Here is a 9,044-nt window from a genome sequence, read left to right as displayed (position 1 = left end):
TATACAAAATTTTATAATTCATACTTTTCTCTCTCGCTCTCTTTTATTATTTAAAATTTCTTATTTAACCATTTAAATTGCTTAAGAAAAAAGTGCTAATACTTGATATAAAAAAATTGTCATTATTTTGCATATATATAATATTCTTTTGGCCTAGAGCTGGTTTTTCTAAACCAACTCTTTTTACACATTTGTATCTAAATAAACGAATCAATAGTTGATTTTTTTTTGTTTGCTACATGTATATCATAAAAATAAATAGTTAACTTTCAAGTACAATCCTCATTCACTTCAAAACAATAATTTATATGGAATTTTCAGAGGCAATGAGAGAATTTGTTTTTAAAGAATTGGATTATTATCCTTACTCGTTAATTACGAACCAGGAAACTTTTCCTTGTATTGTTTGTAATGTATCGCAAGAAATGAGGTTAGGGAGGGAAATGTTTAAAACTGCCAATGGAAGATAATTCGTTTAATGGCAGTTTGAAGAAATGTATCATCATATTTTACATTTAACAATTAGTGAAATAAAAAAAATGTTTTACCATATAGAAACTGGCATACTGTGCAGTATCCAATATTTAGCCAAAAGGATTATGGAAAAAGATGAGTACCAATTTGGAATGGGAGAAAAAGTACATGAAACTATTTCAGACCTATTATTTGACAGGTAAGTTTTTACAAATTAAAGTCTTGCAACAGGAAAACGTCGACGTTGTGATTTTCTTAAGTTGGGTTGTTGTGCGGGTTCTATTTGTTGTTGGTGTAATTGACGAATTTCCAGATGTCGTTGAGGTAAATTGTTGTTTTGTAAATTTTTCAGATAATTAAAAACTTGTAGAATAGTTTCCAATCTTCTTCTTAAATTTTGATTTCCTCTTAAAAACACTTCCGGAAACAGCTATAATTGTGACAATTATATATATAAACCAATCTACAAAGAAGAAAACAAGTCATCTGAACTAACACTTTCAGAACTACATGTATGAGAAGCATTAAATATAAATTGTTGTTGAATGTCTTGTGGTGGATTTTCAAGTCTTTCAAGATACAGTTCATAAGATTCTGGTGTGTATCTCAATTCAAAATCTGGACTATTTGTAGGTTGTTGACGTTCCTTTTTTTTTAATATTCTTCTACGGATGAAATATACACCGAAAGCAATAACAGAGCATACTAAGGACACTGAAATCAAACAAATTATATCACTCTTATATTATATAAGAATAAATTTTCATTAGGGTTATACAATTTTGTATTTTAAATTGTGTGATAAAATGTTATTTTTTTAATGTGAATATAAAATTGAGTGAGAAAAAAAATAATTAAGAAAAAATAATAAATTAAGAGAAATAAATGTAAATATGAATATAAAATCTCACCTATTGTAGAACTTATCACACTTGAAACCCATGCAGGTAGTCCTTCTGTGCTAGATGTCTCAAATAAAAGATCATTTATTCATTTTAGGGAAGAAATGTTTGCAATCATGTACCATGGAATGCCCACTCCCCTAAACTTTAATGTGTCAGAATCAGAAGAAGACGAAGACATAGAAGATGAAGGATATATAGAAGAAGTAGAAGTGATAGTGGACGTCATATATGTTGATTAGGTACTTGTTTACAAAAACATCTTCACATTATCAATGTATTTGTATATAAATAATTGGAGTTACACGTAATTATAATCATGTCTAAGTATATAAAAATGTATATTTTCTTTAAATTATCAATTTCACACAAATACTTTTAATTCAATTTGAATAAAATATAATACATGTAAAATACAAAATCTACTACACTCCTGACACAAATATTAATTTATACATCTTTTTAAAAGTGTAACGTATTAGATTCTATAATTGTTGAATAATTTTCATTATTTCTATTTTGTAGGAATGATTGTAGACAATGTAATGAAGACCAGGCGAAAGATTACAGATTTTTTTTCTTAAATAAATCTTAATATAATATAAATGATTTGGTTATAATTTATTATTTTCAATGACAATATATATATATATATATATATCATTGGAACTATATTAACATACCGTGTTAGCAAGAGAAGTGTTCTCATATTCTGGTGGTGTCTCATCTGATGTTGATTCTGCTGATGGTTTCTGTAAATGTTACAAGTATGCAATTGAATAAGAGTAAATCATATTTACTTTTTTCTTTCTTCTACCCTTTTTTTTAACTGAGTACTAATCACTTAAGCTATAACTCAAAGACTCTCAAGGTTTTTATTTATGAAGCTATAAAGTTTTCTTTTTGACTACATACAGTTACTTATACATGCTTGAACTTCGAATTCATTTTAACTTGGATAAGTAGTTGACTTATTTATCTCCATATTTTCATAAACATGTATTTTATTCACATAAGCTTCAGCAGGACTATATATAATTTCATGCGTTTTGGAGCAGTTAATAATTTCTATACTATGCACAAAATTAAAAACAGTGTTTCTTTTTTAATATGTTCATAATTGTATGTTTTCAACACCTTGAACATGATTATAGTTGTGAAATATTATGGTCATTGTTGTAGGAAATTTGGATATTTATTAGTATTGGAATTTTTTTGGTTGAATGTGATCTCATAAATATTTACTCTCATTTTAAATATGGAAATTAGGAGCACATATTATTCATGTTGACTTGTACAGTACTAACACAAACATGTTCACCAAACATGATTGATTGATTGATTGATTGTTGGTTGCTTAACGTCCAGTGGCAAATATTTCATGCATATTCAGGACGAGAACAAGTTCACAATAAATACAATAGGTAGGTTGTTGTAATAGAGGCCATCTAGGATGATGGTCGGGGAAATTTGGACTGCCACTGGAAAATGAGGATATATTGGATAGGGACAGAAATTTTGCCTTGCAACAGGCCACCTACGGACCCCTCAAAGAGTTGTTGCAAGGGTTCTTAACGTGCAAAGAGCGTGGCATTCTCTTTACACGAGGCATCGGATTTAACGTCCCCTTCTGACGGACGTGACTGCGAACTTGATACATCCCGCACAGCCAAACGGACGCCCCACTTCAGCAAGCGTTTTACTGCCGGTCGGGAGAAGACCAAGCGACCATATTTCTATACCCCAGTCACCCTTGGGGTGCACCAAACATGATTTTGGTGTTTGGTGGTGAAACAACATTCTAGCACAGCACCTGTACATCTGTTATAAGATCTGTTTTCAAACGTCTACCAATAAATTAAATATAGATGTCACGGGATATCGTATTGAAGCATAGTGTCTTGACTGTAGTGTATTCCTCAGAATCGAACATGTACTGTCCTTTTCCCACTACACAAACCATTTTTTCCACCACAAAGTTTAAGTCTTGGGCAGCTTTACATCTTCTAGAAGGTTGTAGCTCTATCGGTCTACCACTAGAACCACAGAATGCACCCATCAAAACCATCTCGAATTTTAAAAGTAAACAATAACAATCAATATGGAACCTATAACTGAAACGCAATGGATTGTGTGATATGTTTCTGGAATATGTACTGAAATTCCATCCATTTCTACACGGGTAAAGTCTTTCACCATGAAGTAATTTCGCGAGTGTATAAATCTCTTAGCTACTATTCAAAGTCAATCAGCTGCAGTCGAAAAAAAACTACTATCATGTTTAATCTATGCAATGTCTGGAGTTCAACTCGAATCTTTTAAACATTATATAATGAACATGTGGGAGGAACCTACATAGTCTAAGTCAAATATCAAAGTTTACTAAATCATAGAAATTGGAGGGGATAATGTTTGAACAGGAAAAAAAACAATTAAAAAAATAGGGACGCGTCAAACAATCATAATGAATCCCTTACAATAAAAGGGAGTATTATGAAACCTATTGAACCGAATCAGAGAAAAAGCGTCACTCTCTTTTATTCTTAACTATCCAATGAAAATAAGTGGTTTTGTTTTAAAACAGAAATGAGGGGGAGTAGAGTAAAGTTTGAATAAAAAAAAGGGACGCGACATACAATCATTATGAATACTTTACAATGAAAGGAGTATCATTAGAGAAAAAGCGTCACTCTCTTTTGTTCTTTTCTACCCAATGAAAATTAATGGTTTTGTTTGTATTTTCTATCGTGCTAATATAAAAATGAGAGCCTAACCTAATCATCTTCACACTTATATCTTACCAGAAAGTTCAACTAGACAGAAGCGTGTAGAAAAAAACTATGGAACAGATAAATTTGATGAAAATTCACAAGAAGAATGGTGCTCTTGAGTTGAAAACAAATTTCGGGAGGAAAAAAAACTGCTGTAATGACGAAGGGAGGCGAGTACTTCTATATGAACCTATACGACAACAGGCCGATATATAAGGAAAACAAAATGTTTCTTGGTTTTGATGGTTTTGATGAGTTAAATGAACTTTGTCAGATAAAGGAGGCGATGGAGACTATGAGAGGAGAATTCAAGAAGGTAAGATGATGTTCAACATGTATCTTCATTTTCAATTTTACAAAAGTATTAAAATACGTCCTAACATTATTTCAGAGTTCAGTCATACGTCTTTTTAGATTCGTTTGTTTTCACACAGTAGCAAATATTTCACAACTATTTAAGATAATAATTAATTTATATACACATAGGACCACATACATATGAGTTCGATTGTTTTACGTACAGTGACAAATATTTCACAATTATTCGTGATTGATATTACTCGATACGTATGTAAAATTAATATTGCTATACATTGATCGTTTCAGCCAGTATATATGCCGATGACAGAACCTATAAGTCCTGCAAAATATTATCAAAATTCGTCAAGACCAGCAACCTATCCATTCCAAATTATGATAAACAGTATTCATCACATATGATCAGTAACTGTTATAGTAATATGCAACAGATGATGACTAAAAACAGTACCGATCAACCCGTAGGACATGTAGGAGCACCAATTCCTGTCATAGTGGGACAAAAAAGAAAAAACACAAATGTTGACGATTCAGAAATACCTTTTTAAAAAGTGCGATATAGTGATGATATAGAGGGAGAATTTGAAAACATTCCACCGGAACTATTAAATGACTATTTCATGTGAACATTCATTTCTATATTCATGGACAGAAATTTAAATATTCTCATTTACTTTATTATAAATAAATTATTGTATCACACATCTTATATCTTTTTCTTCTTTTATATATGTTGAATGTATGGGGTAGATCTCTCATTTTATTTTAAAACGCTGAGATGGAAAGCCGTTGGTGGCAAAGAGAAAGCTTAATAAAGTTTGAATCTCCTACATCGTTTTTCATTGTCGGTCAAAGTAATTCTGGAAAGAGTTATTTCACTAAACAATTATTAGTGATGGCGCCGGAAATGTTCAAAATTCCACCATCTAAAATATATTTTTGTTTTAGTGTTTGGCAGGACTTGTATGATAAAATGTTAAAGAAGATCCCTCAAATTCAATTTCATAAAGGTCTCCCTTCAATGGAACTGTTAACCAATTGGGGTGAACAGGAGGGTCATAAAATTATAGTTTTTGATGATTTAATGATGGATGCGGCAGACTGTGCCGAAATGTCTCACATTATGTGTGTTGGGAGTCATCACTATAACATGACAGTTATTCACATATTGCAGAATGTTTTCCAGAAAGGAAAGTCTATGAGAACAGCCTCACTTAATTGTCACTATTTCATCCTTTTTCGATCTTTTCGAGATGTTTTGCAAATCCAAACATTGGGAAAGCAAATGTTCCCAGGACAGACGAAATTTTTTATGGATGCATATCACAAATCAACCAATCATAAATTTGGTTTTTTACTTCTTGACCTCCACCCTCACACCGATAAAACATATCAGTTGCGTACAAACATTCTTCCAGGTCATTTCTATACAATATATCAGCCTATACAATGAATGAAGAAGATAGAAACTGTTTTATAAAGTTTCTACTTAAAGTTTCTCCTAGACAAAATATGTACATATTGAAAACTTTAACTTAAAACAACTACAAAGTATTCTAGAGATAGTTGTTAACGTGGTTCAGGGAATTGTACAAATCTCTGACACGGATATATCAGGATTGAAGCGTAAAAAACGAGTTATTCGTAAAGCGATAGCCAAAGGAACAACACTCCGGTGAACTTCCTTTTGGAAATGACGAGAAGTATAATACGGTTGACGAAAAAAAATCTCCTTTGGCGAAACATATCAAGAAGAAACTGAAAACTAAACGAAAGATTGGTGATTATGTATCAAAAAATTCGAAAGAAATCAAAAAAATACTTCACAAGCGAAAGTGCTTATCATTCAATTTTTGACAGTTTTTAGAATCACTACCAAATATTGATGAAACTATTGATATGTGGATATTTGAACTTTGAAATTACTGTGGAGTGCTACTAAAGGTATAGTTTGTTTATAAAATAAGGAATGTAATAGTTTAAAGACTTTATAAATAGTTTATTAATATACTGAATAATGCAAGTTAAATTACAATCTGTTTTAATAATTTAAATGCAAGACAGTTGAATAATCAGAAGTGTGTCGGTGATACTCATTGTTTGATTCTGCTTTTACTTCGGATAAACATTTTGTTTAAGTTAATGAATAAACTCTAATATGAAGGAACCAGACAACGTCATGTTCGACTTACCTTGGAACATTCCGTATAAATATTTTATTTCCATATAAACTTTTTATTAAGATATATATATCTCTCACAAGGACACTGTTATTAACATCGAACTTTAAAGAAAATTTCTATGTGTAGAAACTTTCTGTTCTTAGCATTGGAGGAATGTAACAAAGTTACTTGGATCACCATTATATGAGTCAGCAATTTATAATACGTCCAGTGATTAATATCTACTCATATAGACTTCTACTTACATCGAGGATTTGTGTTGGGGAAACAATAGAGCGCAACACATGTTGCTGAGGTCAGCCGAATATTTAAATATGTAAACTGTGTCGTGTTCTAAAGAAAAGGGACTTCTCCGATGCCACTATACGCACGTTGTGTCTCACATACATTGTAAAATAATGTAATAAAAGTTTGTCAAATTATCTAGTGTTAGTGTTAGACGGAGGGGACTATTGGTATCGGTGAACTGGGTACAAGAGAACTCTAAATCTTCAATACTACAAACCACCTCTGTTTTATGGAAGATAATGATATAACTGGACCGGAAATACACACAACCTGTAATTAACTGCCTTTACAGCGCTTTTGCGCTTTGATTGTAAATAGTTCCCCCAGTTCAAGTTCATATGTATATTTAGTTCCCCCAGTTCAAGTTCATATTTATATTTGATTTTTATATTTCATTCCCCCAGTTCAGTTCACATTTATTATTTCAAGTGAGCTAGTCTTATCCCTATTCATTTAAAGTGAACTATACTTTTGGGTGGGTTAATTATTCTTATTCGCATTATTCAAATGCCAGAGTTACTGATATATTTAATTATATTCATGTTTCTATATATATGTTTTTATTATGTATGTTCATTGTTCATTGTATTATTATTATACACTTGCATTCGTGACCAGCAAACAATAAACATCTATTTTTATACAGTCTTGTTCTTATTCCAGTATTCTCAGTTCCAGTTCAGTGCAGTTCCAGCACAAGTTCATACAAGCAGTACACGGTCACCCACTTTACATATACAAACATCAGCAAGTCTGGTAACTATGTTCAACCCTACCCAAACAAAGTTCACAGATATGTGGAGCGTCTAAAGATCGGTACCTATGCCAAAATCCAGACAAGAACAGAAAGGAGCTACTCCATTGAATTCTACAGTACATCCTGCAACAAGATCTTTCTCAAAACAGATTACAGAGGAAGAAACAATCCAAAGTCTTACTGATAATTTTCAACACGATATAGGTTTGATACTGTTAGATAACAACAGCGACTTAGCAACTGTTTCAAATAACACTGATTCAGGCGAAGAATCAGACATTGAAGATAACATTTCAGAAAATTCTAATAATTCAATTATTTCTTTCAACCTAGATTTAGACTCAGAAATCGCTTCAGGTCTGTCCTTAGAAAAATTCAGCGATGAACGCTGTTGTGTGCCAGCAATATGGTGGAATTTATATGAATCGTATAGAGCCTTACACAATGTTGACAATAATAAAGCATTGTCAGTTCTGCCTTTACAACTAACAGGACATGCGTCTTTATGGTTTCATAACCTTGATGCAAACACTAAAGGCGATATTGGTAATTTAAAAGCAGCATTTTTAGCTCGATTTTCCAACACAAAAACTAACCAGCAAAACTACAACAGACAAGTACATAAAGTAGTCAAGCGTTTTTGGCTAGAGTTCAACAATTAGCAATGGGAGCTGAAAATTTAGGAGAAGCAGTAATTGTTGACATTGCTGTCAATGGTTTACAACCTAGCTTAAAACAAATCGTGATACAAAAATCACCAAAGACTTTTGAACAACTTTGAAACTCATTATAAATAGCTACTAATGTGGCTAAATGTGCTAGTTCTAGCACACCATGTACGTCGCAAGATGTAAATGCTATGTTTTCATCTTTTTTAGAATCCATGAAATCTGCTGTAAAACAGGAAGTGTCTGAAGTGATTGCTCTCCCTACCCAAACAAAGGTCACACCTTTGCACACGTAGAGAACTTACTGTTGATGTTACAGATCAAGTGAAAACAAACATAGCTATGTTTAGAATATATCTAGACACACAAAATGTGCGATAACTTCTTGTTACTACTGTCCAAATTCACTACCGAATGAAGCTAAAACAATAACTTAATGTTTTAATAGAACTTTTCGGAAGTATAAATCTATCATTCATGAAATAAGAGGTGACATTGTTGCAACGGCAAGGATTTTAGAAAATGAAGAGGTTTTCCCTCAAATGGTGGACATTATTTATAGGTGTGGAAATTTTTTAAACCAACATGTTTATCCACGCCATGAGCAACTAACAGAGATGAAAACGGAAGCAGATACACTCTTTCGCTCTAGACGAATTGAAAAAAATCACTTTTAGAAATGT

This window comes from Mytilus edulis, chromosome 11 (genome assembly GCF_963676685.1).
Source record: "Mytilus edulis chromosome 11, xbMytEdul2.2, whole genome shotgun sequence".
In the NCBI taxonomy this organism is placed as follows: domain Eukaryota; kingdom Metazoa; phylum Mollusca; class Bivalvia; order Mytilida; family Mytilidae; genus Mytilus; species Mytilus edulis.
The sequence above is the reverse complement of the archived record's forward strand: the minus strand, read 5'-3'. Positions refer to the sequence as shown.